Consider the following 23,250-nt stretch of genomic DNA (forward strand, 5'->3'; position numbering starts at 1 on the left):
TCACTATACATGTTTATAATGGGGACATTGTTGTTATTTTTTCATTCTTAATTAGGGGAGGGCTGTGGTTGTTCATCTTTCATTTTTGAAAAGGATCAATAACAAACAAAAAATGAAATCATGGAGTGATGACTTGCCTGTGAATTGGCCTTTAAGTGAGGCAGAGTTGCACAAAGTCACTCTTTCTTCCAGAGTTATTAAAGTTCAGTGGCAAGACAAAAATCAAAATGACAGACAATTGCCTGGGATGCAGTAGATGAGTTTGGAATCTGTGATGTCTGACCAGCCTCTGAGTGCTCCACAGCACTTGCTTCAGCTGCCTTCATGGCTATTTGAACAAATTGTTCTCATCTACCTATTCCACCAGGGGAAGTCTTCACATGCTTAGGGTAGACATCCCCCTAACTCACTGTCTGGTTTAAGGCCTGTTAATACTCCTCAACCTGGTTTAGCCTCTCAAACAAGACAGTTTTACCAGGGAGTGACCATTACACGTGCTACAGCCTCTTGAAGCCACAGGTGAGAGTTGGGTGATGGGTGGATAACCATTATTCCTTTGGCAGTCACTGAGGGAACAAACAGAGCCTAGCTCTGAGCTCTGAGGAAGCAGAGGATGGAATGTAGATGCCTCTTACTGAGGCTGGAAAAAAAGCTTCAAGAATGGAAAGTTCCAGGAACAGAAGGTCATTCAAACATGGAGGTGGACTTGAAAGAAAAAGGTATCTTTTAGACCTCTCCCATGTCTATACTACGCAAGAGAAGCTTAAAAAAAAAAGAGATCCTAGTAATACAGGTACTATAAAGTAAACAGGGGACTTGGCAAAGATAAAGAGAAACAGGAGTTTCTGAAATGGAGTGAAGGACTAGAGGAGATTGACTCAAAGAAAACAAAATATGTATGATTACAAAACAAGAAAAGCAAACTCGGTAGTATTGGTCTGGGTTGGGAGAGTACAAGGAAGCAAAGAGACTAGGATAGGATTGTGCAAGAAACTGTAGATGTATGCTACCGATTTAAAAATAAAGCAGGATTTAATAAAGGATAAAACAAACTTTATAATCATAACCATGAATTTAAATGGGATAATATTACCAATAAAATGTCAGTGGATGATGGATGGAACAGAAACCGAAACCCAAAGATCTGTTCTATAGATGAAATACATAAAAAAAAATTCAAACAAAATGAGAAAGAATAGTAGAATTTAAGATGCTTCAAGTGAATCTAAAAGAGCAGCCATGGCAATCATGAACTCATACAAGGTATTAATAAAAAGAGAAATGGACAAGAGACAAGCAGGAAACTATAATATGCTTAAAGGAATCACGGATAACAAGACAACACCAATATTGAATATGTATCTACCAAATGGCTTAGTATCTAAACAATTAAAAAGGAAAAAACTGAATTATAAGACCTAGATAGTGAAACAATAATTGTTGGCAACTTCATTATGCCTCTTTCAGAATTAGAAGATCTAACATAAAGAGAAATATGAATGAAATCCAAGACCTGGATACAAGGTTGGGGAAAAATTATGTGAAAGTCCTTTAATAATTATTAAATAGGTCGCTCTTGTTTTCATCATTGCATTAGACCTATACAAAAATTCCTAAAAATTCTAGGGCATATAAAGAACTCATTAATAAATACAAAAGGGCAGAAGTATCAAAGGCATTCTTTAGGCATGGTATAGCAATAAAAAAAATGAAATAAGAGAAATAAGAACAAAGGTTTCAGCTTCAGATGGAGACTAGATGTTTTCCTAAATAGTGTATGGGCCAAATAACAAAGTTTAGAAACAATATTGATATCAAAGAAAATAATGACTATGTGACAATATACCAAAATATGTAGGATACAACTAAAGCAGTCCTGGGAGGAAACTATATTTACTAACACTTACATAAACACAAGAACAAAAGCATAGAAGAATGAGCATATACAAAAACAGAAAAATAAATTAGTAATCTAAAAATAAAAACAAAAATCAAATTTTAGAAATAAAAATAAATATAATGTGAAAATTATCTTTTAGTCTCAGAAATACAACTAATAAGTACAATCAAAGTAGGTAAACCATTAACTTCTCTGATTTAAAAAAGACCAAATAATACTAAATCACAAATTTACAAAATTAAATTATAATTGCAAAATTAAAAACAAGAAGGGATAATTCTCAACAAATGCAGAGGAAATAAAAAAATTAGAAATTTTCATGTCTGCTTATATGAAAATGAAATTAAAACTTAAATGAAATAGATGAGTATTCATGCAACTATAAAATACTCAGTTTAAAAAAAAGTAAATAGTGAATTTTTAAAAAAGAAAGAGAAATCAAACAAGCTATATTAATGAGTTGAAAGGGAGGGGGGGACAACACTGGTTGAAATGGAATTACACATTAATTCTATCTGATGCTTCAACTACTATTATTTTTGCTTCATTGTAGCTATCCTCTAAGATATCTAACTTATCAGATATACATAAATGGTTTTCCCCTTTCCCCCTCTTTCTTATTTTAAAGATCATTTGAAAGATACTAGGTAAATATATCCTTACAGTCTTTGCCTTTCATTCTTCTATTTAAAACTGTGTTTCAGAAATACACATATAAAACATCATGTACTTAGCCAGCTGTTAATTTCATTAATCATTTTTTTTCTCTTCTTCATCCCTTGTCTTCATTGGACAACAGTGAGAAAAAAACAACTTTTGCCCCTTTGGGCTTCAGTTTCTTGACTAAGTATTTGTATTCTTTGGCAATAATTTCTAGTTTTCTTCTGTCAGTATCATTGTACCACATGAATCGCCAGAAGTTAAAAATGGTCATTCATTTTGAAAAGTGTTGGAAGGTTTTCTATCATGTCTTTGGTAAACCTCAAAAAAGGATAACTTTCTTCTTGATTTTTGCTGTCAACAAATAGCTCAATATCACTGAACAAGAAGTCATCAACCACATGGTGACACCATTTTCCTCTGATGCCTACAGGTGATCTCTTAACTGAAAGCTTTTGTAGCTGGCTTCATTTTAACATAATTTGGAAGAAGCACAGCTGCTTCCCCCTCAGAGTATCCTGCTCCTTTCTTCTTAGGAAGACTTTCAAATTTGATTTTGATCTCTCTTACCTGTGGCTCCAAGAAGCTGTAACATGTACAGTGGCCGCACCTTGTCAAACTGTCCTGGCAGATTTGCCAAACCAGGTTAAGGGTAATTGACAGGCCTCAAACCCTTCAATGAGTTAGGGGGGTGTCTACCTCAAGCATGTGAAGTCTTCCCCTGGAGGAATGGGCAGAAAAGAACAATTTGTTTCAACAGCCATAAAGGTGGCTGAAGCAGGTGCTATGGAATACATAGACTTTGGTCAGACATTGAAGACACCAAAGTCATCCACTGCATCCCAGGCCATTGCCAGTCATCTTTACTTTTGTCTTACCACTGGACTTCAAGAACTCTGGATGAGAGAATGAGGCTAATGATTTTGTGCAACTCTGACTCTCAGATTGAAACCAATATATCTGTCCTAAATTGTTACATGGGTTACACTTCACCAAATTCCATAGGATAGCTCTTATCACCTTAATAAAGTGAAAGTATTATCTCCACTGAGGAAACTGAGGCTGAGAGAATTTAAGTGATCTATTCATAGTCACAGCTTGAATCCAATAAACTTGAACTCAGGTCTTCTAATCCCAAGTCCGATGTTCTTTATATTATACCACATTGCTTCTTGACAAACTTAAAATACTATATAAATATTTTCATCTGTGAAGGTGAATCTATTGACCACTTCAGTAGATCATGTGCTCTGAGTTGTTTCTTCAGTAGTGGTAATCAATCTAAACTGCTCCAATCCACGTTATTTCACATGGTTAGTACCCTGGGCAACCAACACCATGTATTCACAAAATGGCTAGCATGGTCTAGAGCTATGGGACAAAGAAATTGCATTCTAAAATACCCCACCAGAGCTTTTCAATATGTAGGTGATTCATGAAACCAAGAGTCTTTAAGAAACACATGCAAAAATATATACCAGATCTGCTAGCAAGAGTAAGGGGTAAGTAATATGATTGTACAATTCTATGTTTTTTTCTTGCATGTGGGTGGAATTATTAAATTAAAATCGAACTGTTGTCTAGAATTATGTCCAGTTTTGTTTGGTCCTCCTCCCTCCCTAACACCTGACCCTTGAAGTATGCTTCTTAAGTCTCAAGACAACGTTACATTTGCCTATTATTCAAACTCTCCATTAAAGTCCTGCTCTGATACTTCAACCTAGCAAACAGATGGCCTCAGTTTTTCGAAGGTTATTCTAGTGGGGCACAAGTTCTAGGAATTCCTACCAAGCTAGTAGTGCTTGAAGTCTGAGCCTGCCAATAGATTGTACTTCTATTGCTAGAGTGGCCCAGCCTAGCTCAGTTCAAAAAGACATTACCAGAAAGGAGGCAAATTTTTCAGCCACAATTCAGAAAGACTGTCTAAGGGTGTGGAGGAGTTGCAATCTGCCATAGTGTAGAAAATATCTATGCATAATCACATATCCTTAGACTATTTGAAGTATTTTTCCAACATATCTTATAAACACTGAAACACTGGTCTTTTGACTACTGAATAAATAACAAGAATTTGAAGTAAAATTAAAAAAGGAAAATATATTAAAGCTATAAAAACAAAGAAAAGGCTTTAGAATACCATCTCAAGTAATGATCAGAACTTAATAAGTATAATAGTCCTCTTTCTAATTTCAGGAAATGCTTCTCAAAGGATCTTAGAAACAAGGGATCAGAACCCAGAAAATGATCCTTAGCAATATTTATGGGGCACCAGTGACATAAAAATAATTTTATATAATGTAATATATTAATAACAAATAGTTCTCAAAAGAAGAATTTCAAACTATTGACAACCATATAAAAGAATAGCCCAGGTCAATAATAAAAGAAAATCAAAACAGACCTAAAATATCACCTTATACTCAGCAAGTTGGTAAAAACAACAGAGGATGGGAACAGTCAGTGTTGGAGAGATTGTGAAAAGAAAGGTACACTAATGAAAGGTACACTAAGAATGGTTAGTATAACCATTCTTAAAAGCAATATGGAAATTTACAAATAAAGTGGTTAAATCTTTTGACCAAGAGGATATAGTATATAGGCATAAACTCCAAGTCAGTTAAAGACAAAATAAAAGGACTTATACAAAAGACAAAATATTCATGGCAGCACATTCCATGGTAGTAAAGAACTAAAAACAAAGATCCTCATCAATTAAGGAATGGCTAAATAAAGTGTGGTACATAAATGTAATGAAATATTACTGTGCTGGAAGAAAGGATGATTATGAATGCAGAAAAACATTGAACGACTTATATGAACTGAGGCAAAGTGAAGTGAAAAGAGCCAAGAAAACAAAATACGCAATGACTTCAACAGTGTAAATGAAAAGAACAACCACAAAAAAATTGAAAACGAATGTTGTGAAATTACGCAGAACAAGACTGCCCCCAAAGAAAATATATGAGAAGATTTCTCCCCCCAACTTCTTTGTAGAGGTGGGAGGTCTTGCAGTGTGGAACATTGCTATAAGAAATGACTATTGAGTTGGAATGAATTAATTTTCTCCCACTTTTATTTAAATTTTAAAAGATTCTGTTATAAGGGATGGCTCTCTAAAGAGGAGAGGAGAGGGATACAGATGAAAATCTAGATGTTTTTTTTTAAAAGCAATAAATATATTTTAAAATAATTACAGTCCTTTGTCATATCCTGGGTGATTTTCATGCTTTCAAAAATGCAGGATTCAACATGTAGCTAGACTAAGAGATTACAGGTAGAGAGATTACAAACTTAAATGTGAAATAAGCACAGTAGCTCCTGAGAAACATGACTGGAATGCATCATAACTCTGAAAGTCAGAGACCAAAGCAGATTCTCTAGCCTTATTGCTAAATAGCAAGCATCATTTTCTATCACTACAGAATACTGAATACAGAAGGTTTCCACAGAAAACAAAAGCCCTAAAAGCAATTTTTCTTCATGTTTTTGTTTTCTATCCTCTTAACTCACTTTCAGAGATCCTTTAGACTTCTATTGTTTGTCTAATAAGAATAACTAAGTGAATTTTCACTTAATCAAAAGTAAACTATCAAGGCCAACCAACTCCACTATCTTAAAATTGGTGTATTAACCCATTCATTTTAATGGTCTAGTAAAGCATCCGCTTTAGGCCACGATCAAAATAGGTAAATAAATTAGGCCCAATAAGTTACTTTGCCAAGTCACATCCCACATTATTACATTCTCATGTTTGCAAAATATACAAATGTTGATGATCTGAGTTAAAACACCACAACCATCCCTTCCCCTCTCTCTCCCCCACTTATGTGCAATGGCATCTCTGACTTTGAAGACTTCTCCAAATAAACTAAATAGAAGTTTGTTTAATGAATTCAGCTGAATTCAGTACTTCAAGATCCCAGTGATTTTGTTAGTGAAGGTACCCCCTCCATTACTGAATATCAAAAGCCCTTCATGATTAGGCAAAAAGTGGTGGACCAACATTCCAGTGATGAACTTCTCTGAAGTTAACTACAGGTGCATCAGGTAACAAACACTGGCCTTATAGGCAAAGACTTTCCAGGTTCTATGATCTGCTAGACCTGATATTCTAATAACTTTTGAGAATCTAGGATCACCTAGAATCCATGCAGGAAGATGTCCAAGAAGAGGAGTTTGGTGATGGTCAGTATTCAGATTTCACATTTTTACTTCAGGATCAGCAAACCTCAGTGTACCATGTCCTAGTGTTAGTGGGTGAAGAGGGAGAGAGAAACAGAAAGCCTGACTTAAAAACAGGCCTGTCAGAGTAAACAATACCTCAAACTAAGGAAATCTAAAGCACATGCTTTATTGTCAAGTCTAACTTGTTTTACAAACCAAAACAGCAGCCCAGTTTTTAAAAACCCATTTCTTTTAAGATAATCAGCATTTAATCATGAAGGTAAAACAAATACATGTATATGAACAAATGTGTTTACATACATATAAATGTACAGTAAAATAATTGTTATAATGTTTTCCAGACTTTTTCAATGTCATATGTGGAAAATGTGAGATGGAGTATTAAACAGCTATCAGCCTCCATGGCCATAAAATTTTACAAAGCGATTTTTAAAAGGCAATTTTAGTATTACAAATGACAAAGTCATTATATATTCAAAATACACAGATTCCCAGTCTCTAGATATATGTCAATACATTCATTCTACAATAAAATATATAATGACCTTTTTTTCTAAAAATATATACATGTATTTCTATATGACTGGACATATAAACAATTTAGCATATTATAAATCTTTCAAGTTTCAGCTCAAAGGAACCTTACTCTATTTTTCATATTGGGAATTGTTATTATATTTAAATATTTATTATTTGAATGTTTATCTTAATATTTTGGTTCTATAACAGAACAGACTAGGGACAAAAAGAGTAAATTTCATAATTTCATTTCCTTCTAGTGGAAAAACTGCTTAAATTTACAGAGCTAGAGCTAGAAACTACCTCAGAGGCTAGCTAGTCTAAGCACTGAATTTTACAAATAAGGAAACTGAGGCCCAGAGAGATATGACTTATGTAAGGACAAAGAGGTAATAAACATCAACACTGATATTTGAACTCAAGTCCTCTCTTTCCCTGGACCACATTGTCTTCTGGAGAACTGAAGCAACTTATAGTGGACTTTGCTGCTGCTCAGGACTGATATATGTTAAACAAAATAGGAAAAAGAGCCAACAAAGTAAAATTGTTCAGTCAACATCTTGAGGTAGCAGCTATCAGAAGGTAGTTCAGAAACCCCTGGAGATCCCTAAGAATTCTTCTGGGGGTCCACAAGGTCAAAACTATGTTCATAAGAATATTAATGTTTAATTAATTTTAAAAAACATAGAGGGATCCTTAAACCAAAATGTTTGAGAATTCTTAGCATATATTATGTTCAATTTGTAGTTAGAAAGATGTAGTTTGAAATCTTGCTTTAGTCACTTACCAGTGAGTAACTACAGGCAAGTTACTTAACCTCTGAAAGCCTCAGTTTCCTCAACTGTAAAGTGAGACTAATAATATCTGTAATACATTATATAATTGTTGTGAGGCTAGATGAAATAACATTTGCAAAAAAAAAGATTTGCAAAATTTAAAGTACTACATAAATGTTAGTTATCATTTTTTGAGAAAATGGAAATAAATTACTTTTAGCCTACATACTGATAGCTCATATTCATATACTGCTTTAAGGTTTACAAAGCACTTTTCTTACAAAGGGTATTAGCAATGTAAGGCAAACACTATCCCCAATTTATTGATAAGATTCATGAAAATTAAATTGGTCACATATCTAATTAGTGGCCAAGCCCAGGTTATCTTGTTCCAAAGTCATCACTCCTTCCATTAAAGACTACTGTCTCCCACCTCTACAGAAACCACCAACTTTAGGCTATCTCAGTACACCTGTTCCTCCACACTAATGTCACTGTTTGAGAAATGCACCATTTAGTGATCTCTGAAATCTTGTGCTCCCCACTCCTCTTTGCAGAGCTGCACACAGCCTTTGGGGAGTTGTAAAATCTCTTAGTTTCAATGCACCACAGTGACATAATAAAAGAGGAACTGGATACTCAGAAAGAACATTGATAAAGTTCAGAGAACTTTATCTTCAACCTTGGATGAAGAATTCCCTGTTACAGATTGAAAAAATTTTATCAGTAGAAACCTGTGATGGCCAGCTTATCTGTAAACATATCACTAAAAAGAAACCCACCTTGCATCAAAAACAAAATGAAAAAGTTAATCAATCATTCAGAGATTACAGTCTGAGTTTACCATCCCAGTAATTCAGGAATATAGCCTCAGATCTGAGAAAGATTGTTCCGCTGTTATTTAGCAAAGGAAATTATTGTAGACAGGCAGCAGAGTATTTGGGGAAAAGTAAGCAATGTTGTGACTGTTTGTCAGTCATAGCTAACTTCAAATAGCTCACACATTTCCATCATTTATATACATGCCTGTCATTTCACCATCATCTGTTAACTATTTGTTAAATGGGCTCCTGCATCTTTCCTCTGGATCTGGATTGCCACAGGGTTTTATCACCATGACACTCTGCTCCCACCATGATCAACTAAATTTTTCCAGGGGACAAGAATTCCTACTTATGGTTTTGGCTAATTTTATTACTACAAAATGAAGAAGAAGAAGAAGAAGAAGAAGAAGAAGAAGAGGAAGAAGAAGAAGAAGAAGAAGAAGAAGAAGAAGAAGAAGAAAGAGGAGGAGGAGGAGGAGGAGGAGGAGGAGGAGGAGGAGGAGGAGGAGAAGGAGGAGGAGGAGGAGAAGAAGAAGAAAAGTTGTTTCTTGGTCCATCCAGCTTATCCTAACTGCATTCTCCTTCCTAAAGTGAGCTTTGGATTATCTAACTCATATATAAATACCCTGCAGTGTCCGTCCCTTGATCTAAAAATTTCTCTCTTCCACCTACTCCTACTGATTAATATATGCTTGATGTCTCTAGAGAAAAGTGTAACTAATAGTTTGATTTAAAGACTATGAACTGTAAGTCCCAACAGTATTTGAATTTTAAGTAGAGGGCATTTTTAACCCAAATGAATATATCTCTAATGATAGGATATGACACACAGGTGGATATTTGGTGGGGTTGAGGGTGAGGAGGAAGAAAGTTTCCTTATTCTTTTTGTAGATAACATTCTACAATCCACTTCAACAAAGCAGCTTCATTAATTATATGTGAAAGTACCTGCTTGATTGTAATATTTATAAAAGTTCTACTGATTTTCTTCAATGGAAAATTTGGACATAAAATTCCCAATTTTCTATTGATTATTTTTAAGTCTTTCACAATTTAAAGCAAGACATTTAAAGATATACTGGAAGATTTCAATTATTCTTTCTTTTTTTTCCAAGCTCCATAAGAGATAGTTTGTCTTATTTTCTTAGTCTATAAACTTTCTTACTACATGAAATCCAGTCAAGTACATGTTCACCCAAGATTCCATTCAATTCAATTCAAATCAATAAAGATTTATCATGTGACTATTATGTCCAAGGCACTAAGGAAACAGAAATGTAACTGACTTTAAGGAGATTATATTCTACTGGGGGATACAATATATATAGTAATAAGTATAATATTAGGTAAATTGAGTATTAACAGAGCATAAAGAACTGGGGTGTGTGGAAGGAGAGAGATTAAGGAAGACATCATGGAAAAGGTAGCAGCTGATCTGAACCTTGACAGAAGACAAGAATTCCAAGTGGAAAGGATGATGCCTTTCAAGGTCTAAGGGACAGCTTGTTTAAATCCATGGAGGCAGAAAATGGAATGCCAAGTTTGGGAAACAGTATATAGTCCAATTTGACTGGAATTCTCCATTCATGAAGGTAAGGAGTACAAAACAGAGTTGGAAAGGAGAACTTGAGGCAGACTTTGAAGGCTTTAAATAACAAATTGATGAATATTTATTTATTTTAACCTAGAGGCACTAAGAAGCCACTGAAACTTCTCAAGGAAGGTAATGGCATGGTTATTCCAGTGCTTTAGTAGTATTATTTTGCTAGATATGTGAAGGATAGATAGGAGAAAGGGAAAATGGGAAGCAAAGAGACTATTGTAGTGGTCCTGGTGGGAGGTGATCAGGGCTTTAACTTTGGTGTTGGCTTTGTGTGTGGATAGAAGGGATGAATTCAAGAAATGTTGTGAAGGTAGAATAGATAAGAATTGGCAACTAATTGTGGATAGGTAAGAAGTGAGAAGCATGATTATGAGGTTACAAACCTGGGTGACTGAGAGGATGATGGTACTCTTGATTGCTATAAGGAAGTTTGGATGAGAGAATGTTTTGAGAAGAAAATAACATTTATCTCTTCCCTCCCTGACTATTTATAGGATTTATAATCTGCACCATACATTATTGGCACTTACTCATAGACTTTTAGAACATTAATGTTAGAAGGAACCTTACAGATGATTAGTCCAACTCTTATATATGTTTACATTCATTTTAGTACTTTATTAAACAAATTCATCAGAAGATTCTGTGAAAAAGTTTTCTAATTGTTTACTAGTTATATTTTCTCTTCTCTTGTAAGCTGTTTATGGGCAGGGAATATGTCCATACAGTCTCCAACTTATAAACAGGTTATGTTCCAAAAGTTAATTTGTAATTCATTCTTTGGAATTCAAAACATGTGTTCCTATAGAAGCAACATTGCCCATAGCTATTCAATTCCCTGAAAAGGCCACAAAAACCTTTTGCAGTGAATTTCCACCATGGACCACACTATCCTGATTGATAACTGTTTCACATGGCTCACTATTGGTAGCAAGTCCCATCTATGAGCATCTTCTTGCCCTAAAAGTCTGCTGCTCCTGGAATGATAATCAAATCAACATTGTCATAGCTACTAGAAATTGATGCGTCAATCTACTCCCATATGGCTCTGCTTACCATCCCAGAGAAGAAACCCACTTCTTCTCAAGCCACCATTACTCTGTATAAATTGTCTCCCTCTATTAGAATATAAACTTCTTGAGGGTAGGGATTTTCTCATTTCTGTTTGTATTCCCATCAATTAACTTGGTACATTATAGGTACTTAATAAATTCTTTTTTATTCATTCATATAAAATAATACTGCTAGAAAACTGGTAAGTAACAGAAAACTCATTAAATAAGGAATCATTCTTCACATTTATCTTAATTGCTAATGACTGACGAAGAGCAGGTTTAATTAAAATAGTATAAAGTAGAGGCTTCTCTGGAGGTTGATGACTTTTGAAAACTAGTAATAAGTGGTATTTCTTTGTTATGTTTGATTTCACTGCAAATATTATGGCTTTATTTTCCTTAATACAATGATACTTCATCAAGGAACAAATTCTTAAAGACTATACTAGAAGAAGAATTAAGAAGCCATTTGATGAGTGTAAAAGAGAAGGGTATAAAAGCTGGCTTGAAGCTTGGTGTAAAAAAAACTAAGATCATGGCAACTGGTACTATCACTTCCTAGCAAATAGACAGAGAAAAAAATGGAAGCAGTGTCAGATGTTATAACCTTGGGCTCAAAAAGCACTACAGATGGTGACCATGAAATTAAAAGATACTTGTTCCTTGGAAGGAAAGTTATGGTAAATCTGGACAGCATACTAAAAAGCAGAGACAGCACCTTTCCTACAAAGGTTCTGTATAGTTAAATCTATCATTTTTCCATTTGCAATGTATGTCTGTCAGAGCTAGACTATAAGGAAAGCTGAGTACTGTGGAATCAATGCTTTCAAACCATGGTGCTGGAAAAAACTCTTAAGAGTCCCTTGGACAGCAAAGACACCAAATTGGTCAGTCCTTACAGAAATTAATTCAGCCTATTCATTGGAAAGTCAAATACTGAAGATAAAGATTAAATACTTGGGCCATATAATGAGAAAATGGGACTAATTGGAAAAGCCTCTGATGCTGGGAAAGACTGAAGGCAAGAGGAGCAGGGGATGGCAGAGGATGAGATGGATAGATAGTGTAATGGAAACAATGAGCATGAACTTAGATAGACTTTGAAAGATAGTGGAGGATAGAAGGGCCTGGTGTGCTATGATCCATGAGCTCATGAAGAGTCAGACATAACTAAACAATTGAACAACAAAAAGTTCAGTTTGGCCTTTAGTCCATCCTACTCAATTGGAAAAGTTGAAAATATCACCAAAGACAAAATTTATAGTTCAAAGATCATCCCAGTTAAAACTGAAGAAGTTCATCAGGTAAGTTACAATGGGATGAATTTTTCAGCCACAGAAACAACTGAAAATTGGCTACTAAATAATTGTAATCTGAGTCAGGGTGGGAAGTAGCCATACCTGATGAGATGATGTATCCTTGAAATAGCGAATAAATACAGAATTGTATTAACTCTATCAACTATGACAGGAATTTATTTTAGGCTCAAAAGGAAGAGAGAGAAAGGGACAAAGGTTTTCTTGTGATAATTAGATAATAGTTCCTTCATTCATTTAGTCAACATTTTTCAAATGTCTACTTTATGCAAACATCTGTGCTGTAACTTAAGGGAAAGCTAAGAAAGGTGATATAAAGATGAAAGAGACATTGCCCACTATTTTCTATTATTCCCACTATTATCTAACAAAGCTGTAGAAATGCTAGCAATAATAATAAGACCAGAAAAAGAAATTAAGACATAGACAATGGCAAATAAAAGGAGAAATTACCTGTATTTGCAGGTGACAGGATGGTTTACTTAGAAAACCCTAGAAAATCAGCAAATGAATGAATTGAGATAATTAATAGCTTTAGCAAAATAGCAGGATATAAAATCAATTAATCAACAAGTATTTATTAGCTGCTTATTTTGTGCAGCACATTGTGTTATAAATACAGTGAATGAAGTGATAAGTTACGCTTTAATGGGAGCAACAAGACTGCATAAATTCACACTTTGCCTGTAGCAGGCGAAGTGTCAAATTTTACCCCTCCCCCAGGGTTCTGTGGTACCCTTAGAGTGTTGGGAGATCTCTCATCTCTGCCACTGACTCAAGCACCCACAAATTATGTTCTCTCAATTTTAAGAGTACAAATACAATTCCATTCAATCCCCTAACAATCATACTAGACTTTACAAAGGAGTATTTACTTCAAAGAAATAATAAAAACAAATATACAAAAATTCCCCCCCCCAACATTTCAAGTTCAATAATAACCCCTAGTCCATTTAGGTCCCTAGGGAGGGGAAAAGAATTAGGTTCATGGCTTACCTCAGTTCCTATCCGTCTATCCTATCACGATCAAGTCTAATGGACCCTGGGCTTCTTTAACAGGACCTTGTTAGGGCTTCTCTGCTCAACTGGTTTCAATATCTGACTTGTAATGTTGGGTTTCAAGGTCCTTGTGGCTTGAACTTGCAGGTTAGGGACTTCACTCTCTGCACCTAAAACTGAAAAAGACAAATAAAACAGGACCAAAATCATAAGCCCAGTTTTTGGAACCAAAGAGCCTAAGGGGAAAAGAATGTAGCCCCTCCTCACCCAGTTTACCTCAGGGTGCCTCTATTATGAGGGAATGAGCCCTTCATCCTTGAACACTACCATAGAGAGAGCAGGACTGTGCCTCAGGTGGATTTAAAGATCAAACTAGATCTGGCACATAGCCAATGAGAGGAGGATGCTCCCGCCCACATGGTAAGCCAATGTAGAATCCTTCTCCTAAACTCTCTGGAATCTTCCATATAAGTGCCTCCATCTTAGGTAGTCTTGGAATAAACCAAAGGCTCATTTAGTGTGTGTGTGTGTGTGTGTGTGTGTGTGTGTGTGTGTGTGTGTGTGTATATGCATGAGTGGCTTTGGTCATTACTTCCCCTCTCTGGGCCTCAGTTTCCTCATCTGCATATGGGACACTTGTACTAGAGCTGCCCCCAGGGCCTAATCCTCAGATTATAATTCCTATCCTTTATTCTGATATATTTGTTAAACAAAAATAACAATCTGTTAAATGGTCTTTTTTGCTATCTTCAAATTATAGGAACTGGAAATATGTGAAGAGATCCTTGAATCCAGCCAGTTGACATAAGTGATAGAGTAAAATTAAACATCACCACCCCCAAATCTTACCTTGATCATCTATTTTACAAAGAAAATAATAGTTCATATACTGTTTTAAGTAGAGTAGTAAAGTTTCATCTCTGAGATTTAAAAGTTAACTTACTGTTTAAATAACAAATAAATTAGGAATGTGACCAGAACATTTACAAGGCACACTGAGGATCTGAATATTGCATGCCATCATCTACAAAGAACAAAAAAAAAATAGAAATAATCATAATGTTTATCAAACAATGTCCTAGCACACATTTAATGGAACAGTTAGCTTCAAATTGAGATCTTCACTATATAACTGATTATGTATTAACACACCCCAGCATGCCCTCCCACATAGCACATAAGCAAGTATGTCCTATAAAAGGCTAGTATAACCTTAAAAAGTGAGTTTTCATTACCTCCCCCCACCATCTCAAACCAAATATTTTATCACCTGATATTGTATAATTTACAATAAAATTCATGCCATTCATCAATGGGTAATAGAGAAATTCTGTTTGTATGTCTTAATTCAGTATCAAAAAATATATAAACACCAAGAAATTGGGGGGGGGGGATATGTATTCAAGAAAGTCTATTGATAGATTGTAAATTAGGAGATATTTGCCTTCAAAAGGGTCAATGTCCTTATTCCATGTTCTTTGCTTCTTCCTTTTCTTAAGTTCCCAATGACCTCATGCTTATCAAATTTCTTCCTTCTAAAGTATGTGTTGGGGCAAGTAGGTGGCACAGTCAAGAGAGCTCTGGACCTGGAATCAGAAGACTCATCTTCCTGATTTTAAATCTGGCCTCAGACACTTCCTAGCTGTATGACCCTGGGCAAGTCACCTAAACTTGTTTGCCTCAGTTTCCTCATCTGTAAAATGAGCTAAAGAAAGAAATGACAAACCTCCCCAGTATCTCTGTTGAGAAAACTCCAAATGGGGCCACAGAAAGTCAGACACAACTGAAAAATGATAAATAGATAGATAGATAGATAGATAGATAGATAGATAGAGATATAGATCTATATCTAAGTCACTTGCATGAAAGTGAACACAATGGAACCATTTAAAAATTGCTAGTTCTTTACCTTATAATAGAAAACAAAGCCTTAAACAAAATGTAAATGCTATGTAAAACTTATACAACATCCCGAAAGGGGGAAGGTATGTCACTTCACACAAGCAGCTGTCTATTAAGCTGACACATAAAGCTGATCCTTTCTATGAATGCTTAGAGAGCTACAAAATAAATTACATTTTGTGCAGTGGTACATCTAGAACACAGATCACCTAAAAGAGAAAATAGAGAAAATCTTTGCAGCCTGAATTGCCCTTGGTAACCCAGAATGCACAAAACTCAGAATTTTAAAGCTAAAAGGGACCTGGGAGATCATGTGGGTTTATCTACCTACCTGAAAAATGAAAAAACTGGGTCACCAAGCAGTTAGCCGATTTGCTCAGAAATAGCATTGATTTCTCTTTTCTTGGATCTACCTCACAGACATCTTTTTATCTGTTTCATTTTCTGAAGCTAATCATTTATTTCAACCTCAGTGCTATATTCTATGGCTTAGAAAAGAGAAACACAACATCTAGCCATTCTTAGTCCAACCTAGGATCAAAGTAAACACAATCTCTTAGTCCTAAATCCTCTGAGATAATACAAGGCAAATTCTTCATGCCTCCCCTTATTCCCAAGGAATAACTCCCAGGGCAAAACTCCAAGGATGCATTTGGTAGAACTATTTACACTTTTTTTTTTCAATCAGATGAATCATCTAAAGACCAAAGGAGGTGAAGGACATGAAGCATGAAGACAGACTATTACTCTCTTTCTGCTCCAAATGATGCTCAACTTGCAACAAGGTCTTGTTCAACAATTCACAACCACATCTGAAAAACCTCGTGTCTGCAGCTTTTGTAACTGCACTGAATTCCAAAGTAGACTGAACACCCGTTCCTAATCATGGGATCCTGATTGGAATGAAATTTGTACTCTGAAGAGAAATCACTCATATTCCAGGAGTGTTTTTTCTCCCCTCTGGTCAAATTAACTGTGTAAATATTACAAACAAAAAAAATATATGCAGGGGCCAGCAAATTACAAAAAGGCATTTCCTTATAAATGATCCATGAGTCCCAAAGGTTGAATGGATCTAGGAAATGGAGGAAGCCTGGGAAAAATTAACACATGGAAACAAGGGGTTCAAATAAACTGTCCTGGACTTTACAATAGCTATGTAAAACATAAAAATAGAATACAACATGCCATAATGTAAAACAAGGTTAACTGGTTTAAGAAAAACTAATATAATACTCCAAGTCCCAATACACTAATTATAAAATCTTAAAATAAAAACTGGAAATTTTTTTAAAAATGGAAAAATTAGTAAAAACAAACCTAGTTTCCTTTGCTCTTTCTAAAATTTTTGTCTCTGATTTATTCCCATTCAACACTATTACAATTTAGTTATATCTCTAAGAATTTTACACCTTTAAAAATGTTTGTTTAAGTTTCCCTCATGCTTAAGAAGAGAGAAACTCAACTATTTTGAAGTTTTATACATCGATATCAATCCTGGAAATATTTTTTGGTTTGGTATAGAGTCTTCTCCTACTGAAAATGCCAAACCAAAACACATAATGTTAAAAAAAAAACAAAACATTAATGAGTATACAAGAAAGAACTACCATGCTATTCTACTATTTTCCACGGGAAAACTGTTTTTCCTATGCACAAGTCAGTACCATGGGTGAAATTACAAAAGTCTCTTCGCCCAGGGGATGCCACTGATCACAGAACATAACTGCTCATTCTCTCTTGTTTCCTCTCACTATAACATTCACATGGAATTTCCTAATTTGATTTATATCTCTGGGGGAGGGGGGTGGAGTAAGCAAACATATCTTACTATTAAGAACATTTCAAAACTGGATTAGCAGAGAGTCTTTAATCAACATTTTTAGTTCTGCTTAAGTTTTCATATATGAACACACTCTAGTACTGGCATATTAGCCATATCAATAATTTTCTCTGTTACATCCAAGTCATGAAATCTTAGAGCTATCCTTCCCTGCTCAGGAATTTCTTCTACAAAGGTCACCAAAAAAGAAGGTTACTCTAACTTCTGCTTTAAAACTTCCAGTTATAAAGAACCCACTACCTCCTGAGACAGACTATTTTGTAATTAATAAAGTCCTACTTTAAATTTTAAAAAAGGAGATGGAGCACCTTTCTGAAAAACAAAAAAGGCCAGCTTGCCTGGAATGTAGTATTGGGGGAGGAGAACAATAGATAATAATGATAGAAATTTGAAGATTATTCTAATTGTTAGGAAGCTCTTCCTTACATTGAACCAAAATGTTTCATTCTGTAACTTTCACCCGTTGGTCTTATCTTTCTCCTCTAAAACCAAGAAGAATAAATCTTATCCTTCTTCCCTATATCAGCCCATCTGTTATTGCCTAACTTATTATTTCAAAAGCACAATGTACACATCTCATGTTATGTGAATTTCTATTTTAAGAGCAAATTATAATAAGTAACTACATTTATTTTAGGTGCAAGTTATATAACTATCAAAAATACTTTTTAAGTTCATGTAAAATATAACTCAACTCCCATCTAAAAGCTTTGCTTAAGCCTCCTAGTTATTCTGTTAGAATTAGGTATTATGCTGTTTACCTTAATAGAGCTATTTTCAAGGAAAATGATGGAGGTTTCTTTGCATGTAGGAGACCTAGACTGAGTCAAGAGGTAAAGATATTCTATTTCTTCTTCTGCTAATCTAGGCAATTTATATTTTTGTAAACATTCTTCTATTTCACTCAAATTGGTAAATAATAATGAAGAACAAAACGAGCAGAACCAAGACAACATTGTATACAGTAACAGCAATATTGTTTTAAGAACAACTCTAAGCAACTAAACCATTTTGACTATTATAAATATCCAAATTAACTATGAAGGAAGACACTATCTGTATGCAGAGAAAGAATTGATAAATTGAAGTATGCATAGAATGATGATATATATATGCATGCATATATATATATATGCATATATACACACATATATATATACATATTTGTGTATGGTAGCCATGGGGGAGAGGAAGAAACAGAAGAAATTTACATGATAATTTTAATGTATGTTTAAAAGGAATGGCAAGTTGTACACAAGAGATTTGCAGTTTCATGTGTAATCATCTTTTTAAAATATACAATGTTATGGAAATGCTTGTTTTATTCCATAATGAAAATAAAATAAATAAATCATTTTTTAAATAAGAGGTAAAGAAAATAGAATTTGCCTTGACATTTGTCAGAGCTATCTCATTTTTTTCTCTTCAATATTTTTTGAGGAAAGTTCAGATTTTTACCCTAAGAAGTCCAAACTCCTTCTTCTCACTTTCAAAGACATTCATAATCTAACAATAGCCGACATACATAACTGTGTTTCCCCCTGCTCTTTATATGGACTCTTCCCTTCAGACAGAAAACCTAATTTTCCCCACTTAATGGTTTTTTCATTTTTCTCATGCTGGTCTCTCCACCTCATGTCACTTTTCTTCACCTCATGGCCTATCCAAACCCTACTCACCCTTCAAGACCTACTTCTTTCTCCTCCATGAAGCTTTTTCTGAAAACCCTAGTCCACATTGATCTTTCTTTTTCTTGAATTTCTAATATACATACAATCTACTCCATGTTTAGCACTTATTTTTTCTTCAATTAATTCACATGTGTTTGTTTGATGAATAGTCACCCTGTGGGTAGGGATCTTGCCTGAAACATTTTTGTAGAAGCACTGTAATCCAAAGCACAGTCACATAGTAGGTTTTCATTCATATCTTTTGATTGATTCTTTCTGATACATTCTTGGCTACATGTTGGGTTTTGTTTTGTTTTGGTTTTCTTTTCTTTTTTTTTTTTGATGCTGTAATTAAAGTCAGAAAACCTGGGTTGCAGTTCTAAATCCACTGCTTTATTATCTTTGTGATCTTAGACAAGACACTAAACTGGTTGTTTTAAATAAAGGGTACAATAATACTTGACGCTACTTTTTCCATGAGGATAGGGACTATAGAATAGAGTTTTAAAGGGACATTGGAACATCAAGTCCAATCCCCTAATTTTACAAATAAAGAAACCAAAAGCAGCAGAGAAATGACTTGCCTGAGGTAATGCACCTACTAAGTGGCAAAGTCAGAATTGGAATCCAGTTCTTAGGACTTCAAATCCAATGTTTTTTCTAATGTGTCACATTATCTCTGCACTACGAAGTAAAAGAAAACATATGTGCAAAGTGGGTTGAACAAGAGAGTCTCCAATAAATTTTAGTTTCCCAATTGATTGGGAGAGGTTAGACTGTGTGGACTTTGGCGTGGAACCTTAGTGAAATATAAGCTACTTGACAGTAGAAACTATTTTATTTTTGTCTTTGAAATTGCCTAAAGCAAGGGCTGGCTCATAGTAGGTACTCAATAAATGCTTGTTGTTTGGTGGTGAATTGGAAGTATCTGAAGGGTACCTCACCATGGAGAACATGGGTGTGACTACTGAGGCCTTACTGAGAAGACACAAAGCTCTTGATTTGTTCCCCCTTAAGGGATCTGTCTAAAAGATTACTAGTAGATTAGGACTCTGGAACCCTAAGTCTCTTATCAGAGGAGCATCCCTTCCCTCTGCATGATCTATAAAAACAAGCTAACAGATGGCTCAGGCTCTTTTGGATCACCTTTTCCCCTTTCCCTTTTCATAAGATAGAAAAGCATAGAGCAAAAAAAGACATACATTATGATCAGTTGCACCATGTCCTCCCCTCAGGAAAAGGAAAGAAGGAAACAAGTATGTATGAATAATAAATTATTATGGCTACTATGTGAGGTGTAGGAGGTGTTCAGAGAGGACTAGCACCTTTGGTGTGAGGGCCACTGAGCCCTTTTCAGGGCTGCTTATTCACCTTTGGTATCCACCTGCCATCCAACTCTTACCTATGACTTCAAGAAGTTATAGTACGTGCAGCACCCATGCCCCAGTAAACTGTTTCGGAAGATGGGTTGAACCAGATTGAGGGTTAACTGACAGGCCTCAAAACTGTCTGTGAGTCAAGCATATCAAGACTTCCCCCAGCAGAATGGGCAGAGGAGAACAATTTGTTCCCACTGCCATGAAGGCTGAAGCAGGTGCTGTTGAGCTCTTAGGGCTTGGTTAGATATCAAAGATGCCAAGGTCATCCATTATGCCCTGGGCCATCACCCAGTCATCTTGACTTTTGTCTTGCCACTGGACTTTGATGACTGGAAGAGGTGAGGCTGGTGGCTTTGTACAGCTTTGCCTCTCTCAAATCCAATTCACACTAGAGTCAAGCTATCACCCCATGATGTCATTGATCTTTGAAAAGGAAGTATCAGGGGGCAGCTAGGTGGTACAGTGGATAGAGCACTGGCCCTGGAGTCAGGAGGACCTGAGTTCAAATCCAGCCTCAGACACATAACACTCACTAGCTGTGTGACTCTGGGCAAGTCACTTAACCCCAATTGCTTCACACACAAAAAAAAAAGAAAGAAAAGAAAAGAAAATGAAAGATGAACAATAACTATGTGCCAGACATTGTGATAAGCACTTTACAAATATTATTGCAGTAATCCTCCCAATACCTCTAAGGGTTAAGTTGTTTAAAATCATGCCATTTGTAGACAGGTAACAGATCTTTCCATCCCCTGCTATTCCTATAAATTACTAGTCCAGATCTGATGAGAAGGAAATTGCTTGTTCAGCAGCCCCCAAGGTCTGTTTTATCTTTCAGAGGGAATTTAAGCCATAGGGTGGTGCTACTAGTCCTAGGGGATTTTACAACTGAAACTGAAGCAGAAAGAGGTTAAATGACCTGTCCAGGATCACACAGCTATTAAGTGTCTGAGGTCAGATTTGAATCCAGGTCTTCCTGACTCCAGGCCCAGCACTCTATCTATTGCACTATCTAGCTGGCTCCTAACAATATATAACTATGGCCCAGGATTGGATTCAACCCTGGGGCTGAGTCAAAGGGTCATTTTCTCTTATTGACTTGTTCTTCCCCATATAGAGTTACTCCATGAATATCTCCTAATATACTCATGGTTATCAGCTTTCCTCAAATGTGGATAACAAGGTACCTAGTTCCCATAAAACACTCAAGATAGCAATATGAGCATTGGTTATAAGAAATGCTTTATTTTGTTACACAGAAAAAACAGGCAATACAAAGATCTCACAAGATCTTATGAAAAGATACAAAAAAAAAATAAGATATAAAGCATTCATATCTCCCAGGAAGGTAATTGAACTTGGGGTTGTTATCAGGGCAACCCTTTGACATTTAAGTGAATCCCTGAAATATAGCCTCCTCTAGCATTAATAGTACCACTCAATGGCTTAAACTCCCTCTGGAAAGTAAAAATTCTTTGGAGACTGCTGAACAATCCCCTTCCCATCAAATCTCCACTATAGCAGGGGATGGAAAGATCCATATCACCTGCCCCAAATGACATGGTTTTGGTCCTTTGGCTACAAGGGCTATGTTGGTGATGTCCTTACTTCATTCCTATAGAAGGTTAGTACCCAAACTTTCAAAGTTAGGAACTTTCAAAATTAGAGTCTCCCCCAAGACAATGCCCAAGGCTGGTGCTCCCTTCTTGGTTTGATCAGACAGGCACAAGTTTGCCTCAGCCATGTATTTCTTTCTGGAGCTGATCTCTCAGTGGTAGGTAGTTGCTGCCATCATCTTTTAAACTAGGAAAGTCCACTTTTAGAATCTCTCAATTACCTGTAAGCATATATTACTCCCATGTGCCTCTGACCCCAAAATAGGCATTTCTAGCTCCTGGGAGAAGGAAATTATGACTTTATAGGACCCTCTGTTGCTCCACCAGAATGTAGTTCTACTCTGCTATATACTCATCTGTCTTCTGGACAGGGGAAGGTAGAAAAAAAGTATGAAAGAGCCTTAGCTAATCTGTCAACTTAATTTAATATATAATGAAGTAGAATAGATCCTCTGATAAGTCAATTCTACTGAGGCTCAGATAGCTACTCATCTTAGAAGCAACCCCAGGAACTGAGAACCAAACAGGAATTCTTTATTCTCTCAGGAAGGTGACAATGAACATGCCTATATTCTCAATGGGAAGAGACCCCTCATGCCTCCAAACAAAGTTTACATTTTATAATATCCCTTCCTTTCCCATCAGGCTGCCCTCCTCTGGACTCCATAATGCCCCAGGAACCTCTTTATCCTGGAAGATCACTTCAGCCCTGGAACTCACAAACGCATACCTCATCAGTATCTTCTGCCCCTAGGGCCCATTCTTCTGATTGGAGGGTGGAGGACACCTCCTATATCCTCCATTTAAGAAGGTTGCCCAGGCAGGCCACCTATGTGCTCACCATTTTCCACCAGCTTGCTCTCCTTTGGACCTTCCCCTCATGCCTCTCTTCCCCACATACCTCTTTCCTCCCTTCTCCTGTCCTTTCAGCTTCCTTTTATGTGTTATCTTCTCTATTAGAATGTAAGCTCCTTGAAAACAGGGACTGTCTTTATTTTAGTTT

Source organism: Phascolarctos cinereus, unplaced genomic scaffold (genome assembly GCF_003287225.1).
Source record: "Phascolarctos cinereus isolate Bilbo 61053 unplaced genomic scaffold, phaCin_HiC Scaffold_5;HRSCAF=322, whole genome shotgun sequence".
NCBI classification, from domain to species: domain Eukaryota; kingdom Metazoa; phylum Chordata; class Mammalia; order Diprotodontia; family Phascolarctidae; genus Phascolarctos; species Phascolarctos cinereus.